The 27,967-nt window shown below is 35.0% G+C and overlaps 1 pseudogene; it reads right to left on the bottom strand.

Moving 5' to 3' along the window:
• LOC139863535 (ARS-binding protein 1-like) overlaps positions 1-10,593 on the bottom strand; it is a 96,861-nt pseudogene extending 86,268 nt beyond the window's left edge.
• Positions 10,594-27,967: the final 17,374 nt, after the last annotated feature.

Raw genomic sequence — 27,967 nt, 5'->3', positions numbered from 1 at the left:
AAATAATAAAACGGTTAAGTAAAAGAAAATCCTCAACCAACCGACCAAGGTTAATTATGGTCAATGGTGTTTCCGCCAAGGAAGCAAAATATTGGGAGAATTACCAATTCTCCGATGAATCGGATTCCGACGAGAATTCCGATGATGTTATAGAAATTACCTCAACTGAATTTAAAAAGGCAAAAGAAAATAATAAGGGAAAGGGCATAAAAATAGAGAAATCTAATTCCAACCCCGATGAACTTTATATGTATCGTCAACCCCCGAAGTCCTTAAGTTGTAACAATGACCCGGGAACCTCTAAACCACCAGGTTTTTCTAAACCAATGTGGATAACGACGGCTCGTATTAGGGGAACATCATATATCCCTAGAAACTTGGCAAAACGAACCAAAACCGAAGAAGAAGAAATAAGCGAGTCGGAATAAGATAGTTGTATTCGTGTGGTGTAATATAAGTAATATAGTGTGCTTATGCTTTATGATATATGTAAAAATTGCTTGTATTAATAAGTATTTTTTTATGAATCTAACTCTTGTCTATTTTACAGTATAAAAACACAAAATGGATAGACAACCCAATATTTTAAGAGACCTAACCGGAGACATGATTGATGAAATCTTGTCTAGAGTCGGTCAGAATTCTTCGGCACAACTATTTAAGGCGAGATCAGTTTGTAAGACATTCGAAGAACGTTCCAAGAATGCCTTGGTTTATAAAAGACTTTCGTTCGAAAGATGGGGGATATCACATTGGGAAATCCATAAGTTACGATGTGTTTACTTTGACGCATATATTGCGGGGAACCCAAATGCTATTTTACGCAATGGGTTAAGAAATTATTTTGACTCAATATATCCGAATATTGGACTTCGTGATTTAGAAAAAGCGGCTAACATGCAACATAAAGAAGCATGTTATGCTTACGGATTAGTAATGTTCGCTTCTCACCAAAGTGAGAACAAGAACATCGGGCTACAACTATTAAACAAAACGTTCCCACAAGTGACGGAGTCGGTAATTGGGGTAAGAAATGAGCTTTTTAGATTGTTACGAGACTGTTGGACATTACGTAACCCTCGTCCCTTTGACGACGTTACAACACGATGTCTTATCAACCGCCATAACGTTTATGTTCCACAAGACCAAGGATGGGAAGTAATCCTAGTAAAACCAGAATGCATGACTTGTTTCTGGACGTATGAATTACGTGTCTTTATTGCCTTTGCTGAACGACTTGTGTACTAGCTAGAATTATCTTCACAACCATCTTGTATCAAATTTATTGTGTGCTATATTTCATGCTATATGTAAAATAAGCGGTATTGTAAGTTTGTAAAATATTGTGTAAAAGTTTGAACGCGAAATATTATTATAATCAGTTTTTCATATAGAATTGTAGTAGTTGAATTGTATATTAGCTACTAAGTATGAACTTAACGGGTAGGTACTACCCGAATTTAAACTTATAAAACGCTAATATGAAGAAAAAGCTTTTATAAATGAGTTCATATTATGCTACGAAATACTATTAACTACTCTTAATATTCTGTATGATTAACTTGTTCCATTTGACTATTTTGAAGGAAATGGCACCGACTACTCGACACACCGTGAATATGAATGAAGAGGAATTCCGTACTTTTCTAGCTTCAAACATAGCCGCAGTACAGGCTGTGCTACATACCAACAATAACCTTGGATCTAGCAGTACAGGAAATCGTGTAGGATGCACCTACAAAGAATTCACTGCCTGCAAACCTTTGGAATTTGATGGAACCGAAGGACCGATCGGATTGAAACGGTGGACCGAGAAGGTCGAATCGGTGTTTGCCATAAATAAGTGTACTGAAGAGGACAAAGTGAAGTACGCTACGCATACCTTCACAGGTTCTGCATTAACATGGTGGAATACCTATCTAGAGCAAGTGGGACAAGACGATGCGTACGCACTACCGTGGTCAGCATTCAAGCACTTGATGAACGAGAAGTACCGTCCCAGAACCGAGGTCAATAAGCTCAAGACAGAACTTAGAGGGTTACGAACCCAAGGATTTGATATTACCACGTACGAAAGACGATTCACAGAATTGTGCCTATTATGTCCGGGAGCATTCGAAGATGAGGAAGAGAAGATCGACGCGTTTGTGAAAGGATTACCAGAAAGAATCCAAGAAGATATAAGTTCACACGAGCCCGCCTCCATACAACAGGCATGTAGAATGGCTCACAAACTAGTGAACCAGATTGAAGAAAGAATTAAAGAACAGACTGCTGAAGAGGCCAATGTGAAGCAAGTCAAAAGAAAGTGGGAGGAAAACGGTGATAAGAATCACCAATACAACAACAACAGCAATTATAACAATAATCGCAACAACTATCCTAACAATCGCAACATCAATCGCAACTACAACAAACGGCCCAACAACAACAACAACAACAACCACAACAATCATCTTAACAACAATAATAACCGCAACAACAACAACAATCAGAAGCAGCTATGCCAAAGGTGTGAAAAGTATCACTCGGGGTTCTGCACCAAATTTTGCAACAAGTATAAAAGAAATGGTCATAGCGCGGCGAAGTGTGATGTCTACGGACCAGGGGTTAACAGAACGAAAGGAACAAATGGTGTCGGAACGAGTAATGGCGGAGCAAGTAGTGTCGGAGCAAGTTATGCCAATGTAGTTTGTTATAAATGTGGAAAACCGGGCCACATTATTAGAAATTGCCCGAACCAGGAGAACACGAATGGACAAGGCCGCGGAAGAGTTTTCAATATTAATGCGGCAGAGGCACAGGAAGACCCGGAGCTTGTTACGGGTACGTTTCTTATTGACAATAAATCTGCTTACGTTTTATTTGATTCGGGTGCGGATAGAAGCTATATGAGTAGAGATTTTTGTGCTAAATTAAGTTGTCCATTGACGCCTTTGGATAGTAAATTTTTACTCGAATTAGCAAATGGTAAATTAATTTCAGCAGATAATATATGTCGGAATCGAGAAATTAAACTGGTTAGCGAAACATTTAAGATTGATTTGATACCAGTAGAGTTAGGGAGTTTTGATGTGATAATCGGTATGGACTGGTTGAAAGAAGTGAAAGCAGAGATCGTTTGTTACAAAAATGCAATTCGCATTATACGAGAAAAAGGAAAACCCTTAATGGTGTACGGAGAAAAGGGCAACACGAAGCTACATCTTATTAGTAATTTGAAGGCACAAAAACTAATAAGAAAAGGTTGCTATGCTGTTCTAGCACACGTCGAGAAAGTACAAACTGAAGAAAAGAGCATCAATGATGTTCTCATCGCAAAAGAATTTCCCGATGTATTTCCGAAAGAATTACCGGGATTACCCCCACATCGATCCGTTGAATTTCAAATAGATCTTGTACCAGGAGCTGCACCAATAGCTCGTGCTCCTTACAGACTCGCACCCAGCGAGATGAAAGAACTACAAAGCCAATTACAAGAACTTTTAGAGCGTGGTTTCATTCGACCAAGCACATCACCGTGGGGAGCTCCTGTTTTGTTTGTCAAGAAGAAAGATGGTACATTCAGGTTGTGTATCGACTACCGAGAGTTGAACAAACTTACCATCAAGAACCGCTACCCACTACCGAGAATCGATGACTTATTTGATCAACTACAAGGCTCGTCTGTTTATTCAAAGATTGACTTACGTTCCGGGTATCATCAAATGCGGGTGAAAGAAGATGATATTCCAAAGACTGCTTTCAGAACACGTTACGGTCATTACGAGTTTATGGTCATGCCGTTTGGTTTAACTAATGCACCAGCTGTGTTCATGGACCTTATGAACCGAGTGTGTGGACCATACCTTGACAAGTTTGTCATTGTTTTCATTGATGACATACTTATTTACTCAAAGAATGACCAAGAACACGGTGAACATTTGAGAAAGGTGTTAGAAGTATTGAGGAAGGAAGAATTGTACGCTAAGTTTTCAAAGTGTGCATTTTGGTTGGAAGAAGTTCAATTCCTCGGTCACATAGTGAACAAAGAAGGTATTAAGGTGGATCCGGCAAAGATAGAAACTGTTGAAAAGTGGGAAACCCCGAAAACTCCGAAACACATACGCCAGTTTTTAGGACTAGCTGGTTACTACAGAAGGTTCATCCAAGACTTTTTCAGAATAGCAAAACCCTTGACTGCATTAACGCATAAAGGGAAGAAATTTGAATGGAATGATGAACAAGAGAAAGCGTTTCAGTTATTGAAGAAAAAGCTAACTACGGCACCTATATTGTCATTGCCTGAAGGGAATGATGATTTTGTGATTTATTGTGATGCATCAAAGCAAGGTCTCGGTTGTGTATTAATGCAACGAACGAAGGTGATTGCTTATGTGTCTACACAATTGAAGATTCACGAACAAAATTATACGACGCATGATTTGGAATTAGGCGCGGTTGTTTTTGCATTAAAGACTTGGAGGCACTACTTATATGGGGTCAAAAGTATTATATATACCGACCACAAAAGTCTTCAACACATATTTAATCAGAAACAACTGAATATGAGGCAGCGTAGGTGGATTGAATTATTGAATGATTACGACTTTGAGATTCGTTACCACCCGGGGAAGGCAAATGTGGTAGCCGATGCCTTGAGCAGGAAGGACAGAGAACCCATTCGAGTAAAATCTATGAATATAATGATTCATAATAACCTTACTACTCAAATAAAGGAGGCGCAACAAGGAGTTTTAAAAGAGGGAAATTTAAAGGATGAAATACCCAAAGGATCGGAGAAGCATCTTAATATTCGGGAAGACGGAACCCGGTATAGGGCTGAAAGGATTTGGGTACCAAAATTTGGAGATATGAGAGAAATTGTACTTAGAGAAGCTCATAAAACTAGATACTCAATACATCCTGGAACGGGGAAGATGTACAAGGATCTCAAGAAATATTTTTGGTGGCCGGGTATGAAAGCCGATGTTGCTAAATATGTAGGAGAATGTTTGACGTGTTCTAAGGTCAAAGCTGAGCATCAGAAACCATCAGGTCTACTTCAACAACCCGAAATCCCGGAATGGAAATGGGAAAACATTACCATGGATTTCATCACTAAATTGCCAAGGACTGCAAGTGGTTTTGATACTATTTGGGTAATAGTTGATCGTCTCACCAAATCAGCACACTTCCTGCCAATAAGATAAGATGACAAGATGGAGAAGTTAGCACGACTGTATTTGAAGGAAGTCGTCTCCAGACATGGAATACCAATCTCTATTATCTCTGATAGGGATGGCAGATTTATTTCAAGATTCTGGCAGACATTACAGCAAGCATTAGGAACTCGTCTAGACATGAGTACTGCCTATCATCCACAAACTGATGGGCAGAGCGAAAGGACGATACAAACGCTTGAAGACATGCTACGAGCATGTGTTATTGATTTCGGAAACAGTTGGGATCGACATCTACCGTTAGCAGAATTTTCCTACAACAACAGCTACCATTCAAGCATTGAGATGGCGCCGTTTGAAGCACTTTATGGTAGAAAGTGCAGGTCTCCGATTTGTTGGAGTGAAGTGGGGGATAGACAGATTACGGGTCCGGAGATTATACAAGAAACTACCGAGAAGATCATCCAAATTCAACAACGGTTGAAAACCGCCCAAAGTCGACAAAAGAGCTATGCTGACATTAAAAGAAAAGATATAGAATTTGAAATTGGAGAGATGGTCATGCTTAAAGTTGCACCTTGGAAAGGCGTTGTTCGATTTGGTAAACGAGGGAAATTAAATCCAAGGTATATTGGACCATTCAAGATTATTGATCGTGTCGGAACAGTAGCTTACCGACTAGAATTACCTCAACAACTCGCGGCTGTACATAACACTTTCCACGTCTCGAATTTGAAGAAATGTTTTGCTAAAGAAGATCTCACTATTCCGTTAGATGAAATCCAAATCAACGAAAAACTTCAATTCATCGAAGAACCCGTCGAAATAATGGATCGTGAGGTTAAAAGACTTAAGCAAAACAAGATACCAATTGTTAAGGTTCGATGGAATGCTCGTAGAGGACCCGAGTTCACCTGGGAGCGTGAAGATCAGATGAAGAAGAAATACCCGCATCTATTTCCAGAAGATTCGTCAACACCTTCAACAGCTTAAAATTTCGGGACGAAATTTATTTAACGGGTAGGTACTGTAGTGACCCGAACTTTTCCATGTTTATATATATTAACTGAGATTGATATTTATATGATTAAATGTTTCCAACATGTTAAGCAATCAAACTTGTTAAGACTTGATTAATTGAAATAGGTTTCATATAGACAATTGACCACCCAAGTTGACCGGTGATTCACGAACATTAAAACTTGTAAAAACTATATGATGACATATATATGGATATATATATAGTTAACATGATACTATGATAAGTAAACATATCATTAAGTATATTAACAATGAACTACATATGTAAAAACAAGACTACTAACTTAATGATTTTTAAACGAGACATATATGTAACGATTATCGTTGTAAAGACATTTAATGTATATATATCATATTAAGAGATATTCATACATGATAATATCATGATAATATAATAATTTAACATCTCATTTGATATTATAAACATTGGGTTAACAACATTTAACAAGACCGTTAACCTAAAGGTTTAAAAACAACACTTACATGTAACGACTAACGATGACTTAACGACTCAGTTAAAATGTATATACATGTAGTGTTTTAATATGTATTTATACACTTTTGAAAGACTTCAATACACTTATCAAAATACTTCTAATTAACAAAAATGCTTACAATAACATCCTCGTTCAGTTTCATCAACAATTCTACTCGTATGCACCCGTATTCGTACTCGTATAATACACAGCTTTTAGATGTATGTACTATTGGTATATACACTCCAATGATCAGCTCTTAGCAGCCCATGTGAGTCACCTAACACATGTGGGAACCATCATTTGGCAACTAGCATGAAATATCTCATAAAACTACAAAAATATGAGTAATCATTCATGACTTATTTACATGAAAACAAAATTACATATCCTTTATATCTAATCCATACACCAACGACCAAAAACACCTACAAACACTTTCATTCTTCAATTTTCTTCATCTAATTGATCTCTCTCAAGTTCTATCTTCAAGTTCTAAGTGTTCTTCATATATTCTACAAGTTCTAGTTACATAAAATCAAGAATACTTTCAAGTTTGCTAGCTCACTTCCAATCTTGTAAGGTGATCATCCAACCTCAAGAAATCTTTGTTTCTTATAGTAGGTTATCATTCTAATACAAGGTAATAATCATATTCAAACTTTGGTTCAATTTCTATAACTATAACAATCTTATTTCAAGTGATTATCTTACTTGAACTTGTTTTCGTGTCATGATTCTGCTTCAAGAACTTCGAGCCATCCAAGGATCCGTTGAAGCTAATTTTTCTCTTTTCCAGTTGGTTTATCCAAGGAACTTAAGGTAGTAATGATGTTCATAACATCATTCTATTCATACATATAAAGCTATCTTATTCAAAGGTTTAAACTTGTAATCACTAGAACATAGTTTAGTTAATTCTAAACTTGTTTGCAAACAAAAGTTAATCCTTCTAACTTGACTTTTAAAATCAACTAAACACATGTTCTATATCTATATGATATGCTAACTTAATGATTTATAACCTGGAAACACGAAAAACACCGTAAAACCGGATTTACGCCGTCGTAGTAACACCGCGGGCTGTTTTGGGTTAGCTAATTAAAAACTATGATAAACTTTGATTTAAAAGTTGTTATTCTGAGCAAATGATTTTTATTATGAACATGAAACTATATCCAAAAATTATGGTTAAACTCAAAGTGGAAGTATGTTTTCTAAAATGGTCATCTAGACGTCGTTCTTTCGACTGAAATGACTACCTTTACAAAAACGACTTGTAACTTATTTTTCCGACTATAAACCTATACTTTTTCTGTTTAGATTCATAAAATAGAGTTCAATATGAAACCATAGCAATTTGATTCACTCAAAACGGATTTAAAATGAAGAAGTTATGGGTAAAACAAGATTGGATAATTTTTCTCATTTTAGCTACGTGAAAATTGGTAACAAATCTATTCCAACCATAACTTAATCAACTTGTATTGTATATATGTAATCTTGAGATACCATAGACACGTATACAATGTTTCGACCTATCATGTCGACACATCTATATATATTTCGGAACAACCATAGACACTCTATATGTGAATGTTGGAGTTAGCTATACAGGGTTGAGGTTGATTCCAAAATATATATAGTTTGAGTTGTGATCAATACTGAGATACGTATACACTGGGTCGTGGATTGATTCAAGATAATATTTATCGATTTATTTCTATACATCTAACTGTGGACAACTAGTTGTAGGTTACTAACGAGGACAGCTGACTTAATAAACTTAAAACATCAAAATATACTAAAAGTGTTGTAAATATATTTTGAACATACTTTGATATATATGTATATATTGTTATAGGTTCGTGAATCAACCAGTGGCCAAGTCTTACTTCCCGACGAAGTAAAAATCTGTGAAAGTGAGTTATAGTCCCACTTTTAAAATCTAATATTTTTGGGATGAGAATACATGCAGGTTTTATAAATGATTTACAAAATAGACACAAGTACGTGAAACTACATTCTATGGTTGAATTATCGAAATCGAATATGCCCCTTTTTATTAAGTCTGGTAATCTAAGAATTAGGGAACAGACACCCTAATTGACGCGAATCCTAAAGATAGATCTATTGGGCCTAACAAACCCCATCCAAAGTACCGGATGCTTTAGTACTTCGAAATTTATATCATATCCGAAGGGTGTCCCGGAATGATGGGGATATTCTTATATATGCATCTTGTTAATGTCGGTTACCAGGTGTTCACCATATGAATGATTTTTTATCTCTATGTATGGGATGTGTATTGAAATATGAAATCTTGTGGTCTATTATTATGATTTGATATATATAGGTTAAACCTATAACTCACCAACATTTTTGTTGACGTTTTAAGCATGTTTATTCTCAGGTGATTATTAAGAGCTTCCGCTGTCGCATACTTAAATAAGGACGAGATTTGGAGTCCATGCTTGTATGATATTGTGTAAAAACTGCATTCAAGAAACTTATTTTGTTGTAACATATTTGTATTGTAAACCATTATGTAATGGTCGTGTGTAAACAGGATATTTTAGATTATCATTATTTGATAATCTACGTAAAGCTTTTTAAACCTTTATTGATGAAATAAAGGTTATGGTTTGTTTTAAAATGAATGCAGTCTTTGAAAAACGTCTCATATAGAGGTCAAAACCTCGCAACGAAATCAATTAATATGGAACGTTTTTAATCAATAAGAACGGGACATTTCACCCAACTTGCATCCGTGTATATTTGAGTTCTTAGATGTCCATTTCTTTTGAAAACAACTCCATGATCCGCTGTTTTCTACAAATATCTGATGATTCTCATTACAGCTTCCATATGATGAACCTGTGGTTGATGCATGAATTGGCTCACAACTCCAACTGCATGCGCTATATCGGGTCGAGTGTGAGAAAGATAGATGAGTTTTCCCACCATCCTTTGGTAATGCCCTTTATCAACAAGCTCAACTTCATCTTCCATATATAGCTTCTGGTTTGAAATAATTGGAGTATCAGCTGGTTTGCAATCAATCGTACCTATTTCTGCAAGAAAATCAAGAACATACTTCATTTACCAGATAAATATTCCCTGTTGGAATCGTAATACCTCAATCCCCAAAAAATACTTAAGTCTGCCCAAGTCTTTCATTTCAAATTCTTTAAATAAGTTCATTTTTAAGTTAGAAATTTCCTCTTTATCATTTCCTGTTATTATCATATCATTAACATAAATGATTAAACATGTAATTAAATTTCCTTTTCGTTTAAAGAAGAGAGTATGATCCGAATTACTTTGTTTGAAATCGTATTTTTTCATAAATAAAGTAAATCTCCCAAACCAAGCCCGTGGGGATTGTTTTAACCCATATAAAGCCTTTTTAAGTCGACAAACTTCCCTATTTTTGAAGTTGTCGTGAATCTCGGTGGTGCTTCCTTATCGACTTCTTCCTTTAATTCGCCATGTAGAAAAGCATTCTTCACATCAAATTGGTGAAGTGGCCAATCTTCATTTGCAGCGATAGAAAAGAGAACTCTAATGGTATCAATCTTCGCAACTGGTGAGAAGGTTTCGGAGTAATCGATCCCATATGTCTGAGTGTATCCTTTCGCAACCAGTCGAGCTTTATATCTTTCAATAGTTCCATCTGGTTTATATTTTATCATAAATACCCATCGACATCCCAATGGTTTCTTTCCTTGAGGCACGGTACATTTTTCCCACGTGTTATTGTCATTCAAGGCTTTCATTTCAACTTCCATTGCTTCTTTCCAGTTTTTTGATTTTAGAGCTTGTTCAACGGAAGTTAGAATATTTTCAAAGTAAATTGCGGAATTAAACTGATGAGCTTCTTTTGACAGATTTCCCTGTGCTATATTAGCCATATGATATCTGGATCTTTGCGCTTCTTTTTCATGTGAGTATCATTTAGGTGGGACATCTCTGTTGGCTCTTTGAGGTAGGACATATCGTTGAGTGGTTTCATCGGAATTTGTGTCATTTTGTTCCTCATGGGTTTGATGTTCATTGTTCGAGGAAATTTCAGTAGTCTCATGGTTTGGTGGGATAGTTTTCGTGGGTTCATGGTCTTGTGTTGGTTGTGTTGGCTCGGGGTTTAGTGTTTGAGTTTGTATAGGTTCGGGGCTTTGTGTTGGCTCGGGCTCTCGTGTTTGAGGTGGTTCAGGGGTTTGATGTGGGACCCATGTCATCCAACTGAGAGTGTCATTACTTTCATTCTCCCCCTCACTCGCGAGTTGGGTATTATTGTAAAAATATTCAGTTTCAACAAAATCACAGTTCATTGTAGTAAAAACATGACGCCTTTTTGGACTATAACATCGATATCCTTTTTGGTTTATTCCATAGCCAACAATGACACATTTTTCCGCACATGGATCTAGTTTGGTGCGCTCATGTTTTGGAATGTGAACAAAGAACGAGCACCCAAATATTCGAGGTTCGATGCTAAATGAAGTCGGAAGGGTATGAAATTTGGAAAGGGTATCTTTAGGGGTTTTTGTGCCCAAAACTTTGGTAGGTAAACGATTGATAAGATAAGTAGCGGAAGCAAGAGCTTCGGGCCAAAAACTCTTCGGAATTTGGATTCAATTAATAATGCTCTTGTCATTTCTAAAAGTAGCCAATTTTTTCGTTCGGTCACACGAGGATTGATGAATAATCCCATTATTTTCGCAAAAACATTTCATTGATGAGTTTACAAACTCATCCCCATTATCGGATCTTAACATTTGTATGTTTTTATTAAATTGGGTTTGTACCATTTTGTGACGACCCGAAAATTTCCGACCAAATTTAAAACTTAATCTTTATATGATTTCAACAAGATAAGCAAAGTCTGTAATATTGATTCTCAAAATTTTTTAACTAATGTTATATATTCAGTTAACCTTTGACTATTGACCGACGATTCACGAACATCTATTTGTAAATATATATATATATATATATATATATATATATATATATATATATATATATATATATATATATATATATATATATATATATATATATACACACACAATAAGTTAGAATATTAATTATTAAAATTAATTATAAATAACTTGCAATTAAAACTGATTTATGTATATTAAATAAAGATATATATATATATATATATATATATATATATATATATATATATATATATATATATATATATATATATATATATATATATATATATATAATTTTAAGTTATTTAGTAAACGATAGTAACATTCGATTATTGATTCGATTGATATTTAGATAAGTTAACTAAAATATTTAAGATGAACAAGTAAAACACTAATTTGCTACAGTATTTTCGAATTGCTACAGTACCCAAAAAGCTACAGTGTTTTCGAAAACCACTATTTGCTACAGCAAAAATCATTTTGCTACAGTGAAACACTATCTCAAAATGAAAATGTATGTATATTTTACAAATGTTATAAAATACAATATTAATATTAACTTAGATATAAAACATTTTGATTTAAAATAATATTATTATATTTTAAGACGTTAATTTATAGACGCAAATGACCAAAACACTCGAACGTACAAGATACACTTCGGGTAATATAGTTATTGGTAATATAAGTCTATATTTTGACAAAGGTACACGTCGCGAAACGTAAAGTACAAGTTATTAAAACATACGAAGTAATGTTCGAAAAACCGGAACCGGGACGAAAGTCGAGCGTCAACGTACAAGTTATCAGAATTAAAATTACAAGTCACCTATACACGAGAATATAATATAATATACATATAATTTATATATTATAAATATAATTATATTAATATGTCGACAAGCTACACGATAAAACGAACATGAGCTGGATTTTATACCCATGTGATCGCATGGTAAATACAAGGGACACTCATGCGATCGCATGAGTGTCGGTTTCAGGAAAGGTGTATAAATTCGTTCGAATCTGGTTCATTCTGATTCATTTTTCATTCCTTCATTCCTCCGTAAATATTATTAATCTTATTATTATTGTTATTATTATTATTATTATTATTATTATTATTATTATTATTATTATTATTAGTATTATACATAAAATACTACGACGAGGTTATGATCAAGTCATTTTAAAAACGGATTTTCGAGCGGGTTAAAGCTAAGGAAATTATGGGTTATAGCTATGGAGGTATGGAGGTTATGGGTATTACTTGGGGGTTATGATCATGATTCGTGAGACCAACCTAGCGTTTATCATCTCCATTGCATCTACGTACTTTCCTGCAATATTGAATCACAATATTGATACGTGAGTATTCATATCTTATCTTTTATATATTAATAGTGTATCCATGTCTAGTGCTCGATTATATATGTTTATGCATACTTGTATGCTTTAATTTTGTCGTTAGATAGTTTATGATGAATCACGAATTTGATACATATGCTACTGACATATAGTATATGATATGCATGTCGTTGGAAAGCTATCAAAAAATTAATAACTTTTCATTTAGAAATCGCGTGATTTCGATGAACGGATTAAAAAATATGGTCAACTGAATTATGGTTAACGTTAATTGAAATTGTGTTTGAAACTGTAAATTAATATTTAAACAACTTGTATATGAGATTGATAAATTGAATTTTTAGATATTACTAATCGAATAAATGAATTTCTATATAAGGCACATTTTGTTTTGTTGATTAATTGTCAAAGTTGACTATCTTATCATGTTTTAAAGCTTTATAAACACTATAATCTGATTTTACAAGTATTGAAAAACTATGTAAAATAATAAAATATGTTCGGTTGCCATGATAATTCAAATATAATATAGCTCCTGAAATAAATAATATTTTGAGTTTGATAAACTATAAATTCATTCAATTATCAAGACTTATATTAATATAATAAACATGTATAGATTTAAAGATCATATTGGGTCAGGTTAACTTTTGAGATAACTTTTGTATATCGGTCTCGAGCATTAGGATTGTGATACACTATGACCCAACCTAGCTTGTTAGACATGTATTGACCAACATATGTTCTCTAGGTTGAGATCTACGGTTATTTTGCATTCCGAGTTTCGGTCCCATTTCGGTGAATGACCTTATGTGCTGCTAAGGTGAGTTTCATTTGCTTCCTTTTTAATTGCTTTTGCAATCTATATTTTTGGGCTGAGAATACATACACTTTATTTTAAACGCAATGGATACAAGTACATACTTAATTCTACAATGAGTTTGAACCGAAAATCCCTTAGCTTTGGTAACTAGTAGCTGCCGGTTATAAGAACTGGTAGGCGCGAATAGTTGTATATGGATCCATAGGGCTTGACATCCCCGTCTGTTCCAGGTATAGAAACCCTAGCCTGAACTATAAAACAGACGTATACTATTTGAGTATAGTACACGTTGGATTGCGTGTATTGTACATGTTGGTTGCATGTATGTTAAAACAGGGGTACTTATTATAACGTTAAAGTTTAGTTACCAGGGTACTCAATCGTGTAGAATATTTTGATAAACGTTTCTGGATGAAACAACTGAAATCTTATGATCCACCTTTATATACAGATTATGCGCAACGTTAAAACTATGAACTCACCAACCTTTGTGTTGACACTTTTAAGCATGTTTATTCTCAGGTTCTTAGAAGTCTTCCGCTGTTTGCTTATATGTGATACAAGCTATGTGCATGGAGGCAAACATGCTTTATTCGAGAAAACGTTGCATTCACAAAATCATTACCATGTATCTTATTTTGACTGCATTATCAACGGATGTAGTATTGTAAACTATTAATTACGGTGATTGTATATATGTAGAAATCATCAAACGTCAAAAACCTTGGAATTTGATATTCAATTATGGTGTGCCTTTTCAAAAGAATGCAATGTTTACAAAACATATCATGTAGAGGTCAGTACCTCACTGTGAAATCGATGAATGATGTATTCTCCAAAGGGATTTGGACGGATCATCACAGTTGGTATCAGAGCTTGAGGTCATTGGGAACCAGAATTTGCATTAGTGTGTTTAACTGATAATTGTTAGGATGCATTAGTGAGTCTAGACTATGGCCGTATCTATTTTACCGAGTTTTGCTTATCATTTCTTGTCAGAAATTACTTGTTTATCATTCTTAAGTCTAGACACGTTTTTATGCATTTATTGCATAGATAGTGTACAGACGAATTCATATCTTAGCATATTCGTTACTGTAAACTTTGCCTAACATCTTCCGAAAATTCCTCCGTAATTTATGGGATTTTGGTATTATATATACATATATAAATTATGTATTGAAGAATACCACATCTAAGTCCTATAATCTATTTCACATCAAAAATCATTTCCCTGATTACACAAGATGGATCTCGTATCTAGTTCAAATTCCTTAGATTCCGACAGCTATTCCGATATGGATTTCCACCTGAGCTCCGAAAGCAGTGTGACCGGAATGGATCAACCAATTAGCCATCATCTATTCTGGATGAATTGGGGATGAGTTCGTAGTCTACAGACAAGAAGAAGGTGATCCCTTCCATCCACCACATTCCCCTCTTGGAGAGGAACCTGAAGCACTTACCGGCGAACCTATTCGTAATACCATTTTCTCTCTCATTTCCAGAGTATCTCGTCATGATTATATACTACCTCAAATTCTAGATCTTATTCGTCCGCTCGTCCGAACCAACAATCACCCCGGTGTGATAGAAGAAGTCAACGAGCTTCGCGCTCGGGTAGTGGCTTTGGAAAATATGGTGCAAAGGTTACAAGCACCAGCAGCATCACCGGCATCAACAGTACCATTACCACCACCAACAACAACCGCATCCCACACTTCAACATCACAATCTGTACCTCGAGCATCAACGTCATACGTACCGTAGATACCAAGGAGTACCAACAACAATAAATGATGAAGTATTGATTCATAACTTCATTGGAGAAATATTCCACGGCGATTATGTAATCTCTAATGTTTTAGAGATTATTCATTTCTAGTTCCATCCGAAAATCAAATGAGAGTAATAGTATATTAACTCATTTAATCCGTATTACATCCAGAGAAAATATACATATTTTCATAAAGACTGTAATAAAATTTTCGGGTATAAAATATTACTTGTGAAACTTTTAACGGGTAGATAATACCCGAGAGATATATAAATTCACAATTAATATGTTACATTCTTCGATTCTGATTCAACAAATCATCAACTATACTCACTACTTTCCCAACGATATACATTCTTTCATAAAAATCAAAACAACCATTCGCATCCAAATTTGATTACATATTCTGATTTTGACAAATCAAAATTCATGTCAAGATTTAACAGAAGACATCACTCTTAGATCCCTACAGCTTTCAAAGCTATACTTTGACTTCATAACTGTAATAGAACATCACTTCTATTCATAAAACTCAGAAAAATATTCATGTTGTTCAAAATTCTAGAACATCATATGCGTATCGACGATTACAAATGTGCATTTAAACCCTTCATGAGTCTTGAAAACACCTCAATTAAGAAACAATCGAGAAGATGATCCAACCACACATTATCTATGAAAAGAAGAACTTATGCATACAGTCATGCACCTGGAAAACTCCCGGAACCCAAGTAGAAGTTTAACACGTATCCGTGTTAGATCCTTTGGCATTTATTACCAAAAATAACTTTTCAATCCCTTTACAAAGTAGACAGTTTTGTCACAGCTCCAGCAAATCAACTTCAATTTTTCATTCAAATAAGCCTTATTATAACGATTACCCCTTCATCATTGTTACCGGGGAACCTTTTATATCTCGCCAAATTAGCAGTAAACTTACCAACAACTTCATTGATCTTTGACCTTCTGAAAAATCATTATACTCATTGAAACTCTATCATGTACTCATCCACATCTTGTAACAATAATTGCCATACCAACTACAGAGAATTAGCAATCGGTATTTTGAATCTCGCAGTGTTTCTACATCAACAGTTATATGCATACATATAACAATTATCTCTTAGAATTATGATCTTCCATTATGAATTATGAAAAGAGCCCAACCTACGAATCAGTTCTCAAAATATTGTAAAATGCTGATGAAGCAGCAAAAACTGTAAACGACCTTAACAGACAAAAGTTTGATGATAAAGAATAGTGTGTTGGCAAAGCTCAGAAAAAGAGAAGGTTTGGAACTGGAAAACGGATTGAGCAAACCATGAAGGAGGCTGTGGACAAATCACAAAGACTAAACTTGCCTTCAAAGAATCTAAATAATTCATTGTCTGCTGAAGTCATTAACGAAGACCTTGCTCCTGACTCTAAACATTTGCGGACAAATATTCTTCATCACCTTTCGATATTAGAAATTCTAAGATATCATCGTATCTTTCATTATAAATATCCTCGATATTTCTGAAGATATTTTCATAACTATTCTTATCTGAAATCATTTATCTCTTCGCGTTATCTGTATTACATCATAAAGAAAACTGTTTAGTTTCTATATTATGTAAACCTTCGAGTTTAAATTATGAATATTTTTGAAGAAGTGTTGGGAATTGAAGCATGAGTTAGTATAATATAATGACACTTGATTAACGTGATTATATTACAGTAAGTCATGTTGAGTTTCTAATGGAACGTGATGATTCACAGACCATATCGTCATCATATGCCATGTTACATGACTCTTACATTCTACCTAATCTCCAAACATATCGAGAACATATCTTCCTGATAGTTCTATCTTTTCTCTTGAATTCTGGTAATTTAACCAATCAAGATCGTGCTATTACAACCCCTCTCTTAGAACATTAGTCATGTTCATTCAAAACTTCATACCTACGAATTCTGGACCATTATTCACTTGACTTAAAGTCAGGAAGAGAAAATAAAAGTATGGAACTCTAAAATATAAAGGAACATATAAAGTCTGACAACAATTACAAACCGTGTATATCAATACGTATTGCAACGTAAAGACACGGTAGAACTAAAAACACTATAAACCCAAGAGTATAGTAGAAGTAAACAGATTCCTCCAGTGGTAGATGAAAAAGAAGAATGACTGATACGAAAGTCAGGAATATATCGAGGATCAGAACTGGATGGAGCATGTTGACGAATGTTTTAGAAGTATGAATTAAGGAAGAAAGTATAAAAGGTGGGAGTTGTGGAAATAAGGAAACAAAGGGGGTGGATTTATCGTGAAATATCAGACAGAGCAATCGATACAGATTATCGCATTTAACCAAAGAGGATTCTAATTTCCTTAATTACCGAAGAATCAAATCTTATTAGGGAAATTTTTCTCTAAATCCCTTGAACTCCGGAAATCAACCGTATCCACGTCAAAAGATATGACGAAACTTTACTTTTCTCATCTCACTCTTTTGTGATAGCTTCACTCGTACTCATCACATAAATGAATTGTTTTATTCATATTACTCAATGATGATAAAATTCTAATTTTCAACTCATATGAGTCATGAAAACATACTTATTGTCAGCCATGACGATCCCAATCAAATTTCGGGACGAAATTTCTTTGACGGGTAGGTACTGTGACGACCCGAAAATTTCTGACCAAATTTAAAGCTTAATCTTTATATGATTTCGACAAGATAAGCAAAGTTTGTAACATTGATTCTCAAAATTTTTGAACTAATGTTATATATTCAATTAACCTTTGACTATTGTATCACACCCCCAATTAGGGCCTGGGTGAATGTGACATTAATATCAAATAAACCAACATATTATAATATACGAGAACAATACTAAATGATAAAAACAAACTTTATTGAGTACGCAGCGGAAAATGAAATGTCGTTACAATAATGGAAAGTACAATAAAGTAATTGTTTCAAATGCAAGAATAATAAATGCGATATCTCTTGATCCTAAGTCCAAATAGCTTCACATAAGTAGTAAGTAAATAAGCTTGATCAATCGGCACCTGAGACAATCATGCTAAAGTGTCAACCAAAAAGGTTGAGTGAAGTTCATAGGTTTAACAAATATATTTGACCGTTGTTTTAGACAACAAGATTTAGTTTATAAAGTTGATCTCGCAGGGATCAAAAAGTTATGCCAATTCGTGATATTTAGACTAAATGTTCAAAGTTTGCCCCAATGACAAGTTGTATCTATACTTGTCGGTTTAATTTCATTATTAAGTAATATAAAGACCTAGTCAAATGTATCGGGGATGTTACTCCCGATAGGCCTACCCCTAAATAATTAAGAATGCATTTAACGAGCAATTAAAAATATCAGTGTAGGGACTTAGTTGGACATAGCCTGGTATAGCATAGTTTAACAGTTGGTACTTGTGTCTAAATTGTAAATAGTAAAAGTAGCATGTGTCTCACCCCAAAAATTTAAATAAGTTGTGCACAATATAGAGTGGAGCTATGAAGTTCACCTTAGTAAGTAGGAGAAAGTTTGTTATTCCTCGAAATAGAAGAGTTGGATGAATGTGAGCAGAAAGTCAACCTAATGACATTTAAGAGTAGTTAAATGTTTTGCCCAAGTTTAAGTTAAGTTTAACTATGCAAGAGTTTAAATGTAGTTTGTTTTACTAAGTTCTCATTTTTGGTAAGTTTCCACTTTTAGTAAGTTTCTATTTTTAGTAAGTTAGTGTTGAACACTAGTGAGTTGTTCTTACTAAGTCTATCACTTATTAAGTATCTTAGTAACTAAGTGTATGATTACTATAGTCGGGTTTGACATTGTGCACCATACCCAAACATCTATTCCACCGCCGAGTCACCAGAATGACCAATTGTTACCGGTTGGCCCAGGATTTCTTGACCAAAATCTAAGTTTGCCATTCGTAATCCACAAGCGTCCCATAGTGGTACCAAGGATCACCCTAGGCCTTAAGTAGCGTTGACGTTCGAGTAATCCTCACGTTATCGTGAATGACTATTGTAATCGTATGTTATACTATAAGTAGTATATTATAAGTGTTAGTAGTCGTATAAGTGTATAAGTGTTATGTAGTAGTATAAGTAGTATTAGGGTTTTAATTAATTAGAGTAGTTAGGTTTTAATAATAAATTAATGATTAGGGTTTAAGTAATAAATGTTTAATAGTATTATTAGGTTTAGGGTTTAGTAAAGTAATGATTAGGTAATGATTAGGGTTTTAATTAATGTTTAAGGTTTAAGTTGTATTAGAGTTTTATTTTGTTTAATGTTTATATATATATATATATATATATATATATATATATATATATATATATATATATATATATATATATATATACGTTGTGTGTATGTATATATATAGTTTATATATATTTTTTTATTTATAACCGTATATGTATATATATGTATATGTTTATATTTTTTTACATGTATATGTATATTTATATTTTTTTTACATGAACAATATGAATGTTAAGATCATGCATGAATATGATTATGAATATAAACATGAATTGAAAGAAAGATTTAAAAGTTTTAAGATTTTGGATCATACCTTATTAATGATGATGAAGATTAACAAGAAACAAGAAGAAAACTTGGTGATGAAGATCAAATAACCCAAATAATGAAGAAAGCGCTTGAAGATCTTGATGAACACGAAGAACAAGCTTGAAGATCACTTGAAGATGGTGGTGGTGTGGTGGTGATGTTCTTGGCCGAATACCACAAGAGAGGGAGAGGGAGATATTGTTTTTGAGAGAGGATTTTGGTGTGATTTGTGAATGAGAAATTAGGAGTCTAGGGGTGTTTATATAGTGTAAGTATTAGAGTGTTAGTCAACATAAGGATGTTCTAATTAATGATTTTATTTTATTTTATAATTCTTTTAGTCAATAATAGGTGGTACTAGTTTATATATTTTTTTTATATATTTTATTTTTATTTTTATTTTTTAGTCAACATAAGGATGTAATTGTTTAAGATTCTTTAGTCTCATTATTATTATTATTATTATTATTATTATTATTATTATTATTATTATTATTATTATTATTATTATTATTATTATTATTATTATTATTATTATTATTATTTACATTTACTACATGATATGTATTATTTTCTTTTTTCTTTTTTACTAATTCATGACTTGTATTTTTTTTTATTTAGTTCCCAATTGTTTTATTATTTATATAAATGTCACTTTTTATTTATTACTTATAGATTAATAGTTACAATATTACAGAAATGCATAAATTTTAATTAGCAGTGAGTATCGACTAAAAGTTTATTATTTGGTCAACGTTAAATCGATTGTGTATATAACAACCCTTAAATAATTAATACGTATAGTCAGGAAGTAAACCCTAGGGTCATTTCAGTAATTTCAGAAGTCAAAAAGTGAGGGGTGTTATAGTACCTCCCCGTTAATAAAAACTTCGTCCCGAAGTTTTAGGTAGACTTCTCGGATGCATCAGCATTTGAGAAGAGATGGGGATATTTCCGTATCATTTGGTCTTTGCGTTCCCAGGTATATTCGGGGCCTCTACGCGAATTCCAACGGACTTTAACGATAGGTATGTTACTTTTACGCGTTTGTTTGACCTCTCCTTCCATGATTTCTATAGGTTCTTCAATGAAGTGCATTTGCTCATCAATGCGGATATAATCCAAAGGAATAACAAGTGTGTCATCAGCAAGACACCTTTTAAGATTCGAGACATGAAACACATCATGTACTTAGCTGAGTTAAGTTGGTAGTTCTAATCGGTACGCCACGAGACCAACTCTTTGAGTGATTGTGAAAGGTCCAACATATCATGGACTGAGTTTGCTTCGTTTACCGAAACGGACAACACCTTTCCAAGGGGATACTTTCAACATGACTTTATCTCCAACTTGGTATTCTATATCCTTTCGCTTCTTATCGGCATAGCTCTTTTGTCGGCTACGGGCAGTTTCTAATCGTTGCTTAATCTGAACGATCTTTTCGGTAGTTTCATGAATAATTTCAGGACCAGTTAAATGTCTGTCCTCGAGTTCATCCCAACACAAAGGGGATCTACATTTTCGGCCATATAAAGCTTCAAAAGGTGCAGCTTTAATGCTAGAGTGATAACTGTTGTTGCAAGAAAATTCAACCAAAGGCAAGTGTCTATCCTAACCTTTGCCGAAATCGATTACACAAGCACGTAGCATATCTTCCAAGGTTTGAATAGTTCGTTCACTTTGACCATCAGTTTGCGGATGATAGGCTGTACTCATGTCGAGTTGAGTTCCAAGAGCGGATTGTAAAGTTTTCCAGAATCTAGAAACGAATCCACCGTCGCGATCAGAAATAATCAAGATAGGAACCCCATGACGTGAGACAATTTCTTTAATCCCCATGACGTGAGATAATTTCTTTAATGTAAAGTTGTGATAATTTCTCCATCTTGTCAGTTTCCTTGATCGGTATGAAATGTGCAGATTTAGTAAGACGATCAACTATGACCCAAATAGTATCGTTACCGTTTGAAGTCTTAGGCAACTTGGTAACGAAATCCATAGTGATACATTCCCACTTCCACTGCGGGATATCGGGTTGTGTCAACAGACCAGAAGGCTTTTGATGTTCAGCCTTGACTTTCAAACAAGTGAGACACTTACTAACATAAGTAGCAATGTTAGATTTCATGTTAGGCCACCAGTAGAATTCCTTCACATCGTGATACATCTTACTAGATCCGGGATGAATAGAGTACCTAGTCTTATGAGCTTCGTCCAACACTAGTTCACGGAGATTACCGAAGCGAGGAACCCAAATTCTATTACCAAAGTACCGTGTACCATTAGCTTTCACTTGAAGTTGGTTCTCGAAACCGATAGGTCCTTCACCTTCGATAAGTGTTGGTTTAATAGCTTCAAGTTGAGCTTCACAGATTCGTGATATGAGATTCGACTTGATTTTCAGGTTTAAAGCACTAACTCGTTTAAGATTGTATTTTCGACTAAGAGCATCGGCAACCACATTCGCCTTGCCAGGATGATATTTCAGCTCACAATGATAATCGTTCAATAACTTGAGCCATCGGCTTTGCCTCATATTCAGCTGTTTCTGATCAAAGATGTGTCGAAGACTTTTATGGTCAGTGTACACCGTAAAGTGGGTACCATATAGATAATGTCTCCATATCTTTAATACAAATACCACGGCACCTAACTCAAGGTCGTGTGTGGTATAGTTCTCCTCGTGCTTCTTCAACTGTATAGATGCATAGGCAATAACCTTTTCACGTTGCATTAAAACACAACCAAAGCCTTGCTTCTAGGCATCACAGTAAACAACAAAGTCGTCAGTACCTTCAGGTAAAGAGAGAATCAGGGATGTGGTCAATTTCTCCTTCAGAATCTTGAAAGCAGATTCCTGTTCTTCGGACCACTCAAACTTCTTCCCTTTGTGAGTTAACTTTGTAAGGAGTTTAGCAAGGAGAGAAAAATCTTTTATGAACCTTCGATAATAACCGGCAAGTCCCAAAAATTGACGAATATGCTTCGCAGTCTTTGGTATTTCCCAGTTTTGAATAGCGGTAATCGTAGCTGGATCGACATGTATTCCGTTACTATCAACAACATGTCCAAGAAATTGTACGGTTTTGAGCCAAAACTCGCACTTTGAAAATTTAGCATAAAGTTGTTCCTTCCGTAAGAGTTCAAGAATCATGCGCAAATGCTGCTCATGTTCTTTCCCACTCTTGGAGTAGATCAAGATGTCGTCAATGAACACAATGACAAATTTGTCAAGCTACGGCTTGTAGACACGATTCATAAGATCCATGAATACGGCAGGAGCGTTGGTTAAGCCAAAAGGCATGACGCAAAATTCATAGTGCCCATAACGAGTGCGAAAAGCAGTCTTAGGAATGTCGGATTCCTTGACTTTGATTTGGTGATAACCGGACCTCAAATCAATCTTTGAATAAACACTTGACCCTTGTAGTTGGTTAAATAGATCATCAATACGTGGCAACTAATAACGGTTCTTAATAGTAAGCTTGTTGAGTTCGCGATAATCAATGCACATCCTCAACGTAACGTCCTTCTTCTTAACGAATAGAATAGGAGCTCCCCATGGGGATGAGCTTGGACGAATGAAACCTTTATCCAATAGTTCTTGGTGTTGGTTAGAAAGTTCCTTCATTTTGGAAGGTGCTAAACGGTATGGTGCTTTAGCAACATGAGCAGCACCGGGAACTAAATCAATTTGGAATTCAACTTGTCGAGGAGGTGGAACACTAGGAAGATCTTCGGGAAACACATCGGGAAAGTCTTTAACCACTGGTACGTCTTCAATGCACTTCTCTTTCGATTCAATCATCTTAACGTGGGCTATAATAGCTGGATAACCTTTCATAAGGTATTTGCGGGTTTTAATACAGGAGATAATGTTGAGATTAGAACCACTCTTGTCGCCTTGAATGACTAGAGTCTCTCCATTTCTCAACGGAATGTTAACTGTTTTATCAAAACACAAGATTGCAACATGTAATGGACGTAACCAATCCATTCCAACTACGACATCAAAACTTCCGAGTTCGACCGGCAAAAGGTCTATCTTAAATTCTTTGTTGGCTAAGATTAGGTTGCAGTTTTTATAGATTTTATCAACTTTCATGATCTTTCCATTGGCTACTTCTACTAATCGTTTAGTTTCTAAGGGTTGAGGATTTTCAGGAAATAGGGTACAAAAATTCACTAGATACGTAACTTCTGTCGGCACCAGTATCGAATAAAATAGTTACATAATAATTATTGACAAGATACGTACCTGTGATGGCCTCATCTTCATCTCGGGCTTCAGCAGCAGTAATCACAAATGCACGACCCTTTGCAGCAGTCGTGTTGGCTCCAGTAGCGGGAGTATCTTTCTTCTTAGGACAATTTAGACTAATGTGTCCCTTTTCTCCACAAGTGTAAAAAGTAGGAGGAGCTTTGGCAGGAATAATAGCTTTATCCTTTGGAGGAGTCTTACACGTCTTAGCAGCGTGTCCCACTTTCTTACACAATGAACAAGTAGCAGTACACTGCCCCGGGTGATTCCTTTCACAACGACTACAAAAAGGATAGGTACCCTTATAATTCATCCTTGTACTATCTGCAGGCTTCTTACTAACATTCTGAGTCGAACCTTGAGATGGCTCAAACTTCCTTTTACCTTCATTGCTCTTAGTGTCAACCTGCTTATTAGCCGACGCTCTTCTTCTCTTGGCCAACATCAGATTTTGCGCCATGAGAATCACAGCATCAAGAGTAACCTTCTCGGCAGCAATAACATTCCCCTGAACATTCTAGGGGAGACCTTCAATATATCTTTCAATCCTTCTAGCTTCAGTAGGAAACATCTCGGGACACAAAGTAGAATGCTCAAGAAAATGATTGGTATAGCTTTCAATATCGGTACCCTTCACCTTGAGTTCCCAGAACTCGGCTTCAAGTTTTTGAACTTGACTTCTAGGACAGAATTTATTAATCATCATGCTTTTGAGTTCGTCCCATTGAATTGCATTAGCATTGTCAATTCCCAATGACTTAGCATGAGCAGTCCACCAAGTCAAAGCATTGCCAGCTAATGAGCTAGTGGCATATTTGACCAAATCGTTATCCTCGCAGTTGCAAATATAGAAGATAGACTCTAGCTTCTCAAACCATTGAACTAGTTCGACAGCCTCTTCATTTCCCTTGAAAGCGGGAGGGTGGCAGTTCGTAAAGTCCTTGTAAGAACAAGGTTTCGGTTGATGATTAGCATGATTAGCTTGGGCGTTGCCTTGGGCGGCAGTAAGTAACTGTTGAAATTGCTCAGTGGTCAACACTATGTTGTTAACGGTAGGTGCAGCTGGACGACCCATGATGTCACTACATAGAAGTGAACATAAGTTTGATAAGTTGACAAGTTATAGGTTTGAGCAATTACAAGTATGAATAAAGTATTGATATCACATGATATAAATGAAGCACTCGATATTATTATAAACGAGGCATTAAATAAGCCTTTATTACACGAGTTGGAAATAGGAAATAGTTTAAGGCATAGCCTTTACATGGATAGAAAATAGGAAAAAAAAAATAAACTAGGAAATATTAAGATTTAAGTAGTCTTCATATTTCTTCTTTTCGTCCTCAACCTTCTTCATAAACTCCTCAACTTTCTCGTTCTTCGCCTTTTGTTTCTCATAGAGATACTCGAGGTTATCATAGAGGTTAGTAACACGGCTGTTGACTGCGTTATTAGCGTACCCCTTTAGAGCAAGCTGCTTATCGACTCGATTTCTTTCCATATTTATCCGGAAATCAACATCCTCCTTGAGATAAGCAAGTGATTGCTTTCCCCAGCGGGTGTTACGTTCTTCCTCATACCTAAGTGTCTTCAACTCCTTTCTCAACTTATTATTCTCTTCCTTCAGTTTCTTAACTTCTCGGTCTTTCTCGTCCATTCGATCCTCAATTCTCGCCACATGGCGAAGCAACCCTTCCAAGTTCTTAGCATCATTATCACAAAAAGGAGATCGGGCTCTTTTCCTAGATGGACCAGTTTCCTCAGGACGTTTTCCCTTGTCTTCAGTTCTCAGGGTCAGGTAGTGATCAGGAGAATTAGGTAAAGTATCTGGACTATAGTTTGGTGAGGGTGGACCACCAAAGCCATAAGGTGGACTTTGGACTGGTCTTTCAGTGGAAGACTTTTCAGTATCTTCTTCGGTTGGCTTGAAAAGAGTCATTTTGTTCGCTTGATGAAAATTAGACATCCTAACATTAGGAAAGAGACTTTGATTAGCATTTTAAACCAAGATTATCAAAGCAAGGTTGTTAAGATTATAAGGCAATCCTAAGTGTTTTAAGTCTAAGGCAGGAAAGGTTATAGTTTCCTAGATTGCTAAGGCACCCTAGCTAGCAAGTAAGGCACACATAAAAATGCAATCCTAGTTCTCTATAACAGCCCGATTATGCTCTGATACCAATCTATCACACCCCCAATTAGGGTCTGGGTGAATGTGACATTAATATCAAATAAACCAACATATTATAATATACGAGAACAATACTAAATGATAAAAACAAACTTTATTGAGTACGCAGCGGAAAATGAAATGTCGTTACAATAATAAAAAGTACAATAAAGTAATTGTTTCAAATGCAAGAATAATAAATGCGATATCTCTTGATCCTAAGTCCAAGTAGCATCACATAAGCAGTAAGTAAATAAGCTTGATCAATCGGCACCTGAGACAAACATGCTAAAGTGTCAACCAAAAAGGTTGAGTGAAGTTCATAGGTTTAACAAATATATTTGACCGCTGTTTTAGACCACAAGATTTAGTTTATAAAGTTGATCTCGCAGGGATCAAAAAGTTATGCCAATTCGTGATATTTAGACTAAACGTTCAAAGTTTTTCCCAATGACAAGTTGTGTCTATACTTGTCGGTTTAATTTCATTATTAAGTAATACAAAGACTGTAGAGACTTAGTATCACTGTAGGGACTTAGTCGGACATAGCCTGGTATAGCATAGTTTAACAGTTGGTACTTGTGTCTAAATTATAAATAGTAAAAGTAGCATGTGTCTCACCCCAAAAAGTAAAATAAGTTGTGCACAATATAAAGTGGGGCTATGAAGTTCACCTTAGTAAGTTAGAGAGAGTTTGTTATTCCTCGAAATAGAAGAGTTGGATGAATGTGAGCAGAAAGTCAACCTAATGACATTTAAGAGTAGTTGAATGTTTTTCCCAAGTTTAAATTAAGTTTAACTATGCAAGAGTTTAAATGTAGTTTGTTTTACTAAGTTCTCATTTTTGGTAAGTTTTCACTTTTTGTAAGTTTCTATTTTTAGTAAGTTAGTGTTGAACACTAGTGAGTTGTTCTTAATAAGTCTATCACTTATTAAGTGTGTTAGTAACTAAGTGTATGGTTACTATAGTCGGGTTTGACATTGTGTACCATACCCAAACATCTATTCCACCGTCGAGTCACCAGAATGACCAATTGTTACCGGTTGGCCCGGGATTTCTTGACCAAAATCTAAGTTTGGCATTCGTAATCCACAAGCGTCCCATAGTGGTACCAAGAATCACTCTAGGCCTTAAGTAGCATTGATGTTCGAGTAATCCTCACGTTATCGTGAATGACTATTGTAATCGTATGTTATACTATAAGTAGTATATTATAAGTGTTAGTAGTAGTATAAGTGTATAAGTGTTATGTAGTAGTATAAGTAGTATTAGGGTTTTAATTAATTAGAGTAGTTAGGTTTTAATAATAAATTAATGATTAGGGTTTAAGTAATAAATGTTTAATAGTA

The sequence above is a fragment of the Rutidosis leptorrhynchoides genome, chromosome 8 (assembly GCF_046630445.1).
Source record: "Rutidosis leptorrhynchoides isolate AG116_Rl617_1_P2 chromosome 8, CSIRO_AGI_Rlap_v1, whole genome shotgun sequence".
NCBI lineage: Eukaryota > Viridiplantae > Streptophyta > Magnoliopsida > Asterales > Asteraceae > Rutidosis > Rutidosis leptorrhynchoides.
The sequence above is the reverse complement of the archived record's forward strand: the minus strand, read 5'-3'. Positions and strand labels throughout refer to the sequence as shown.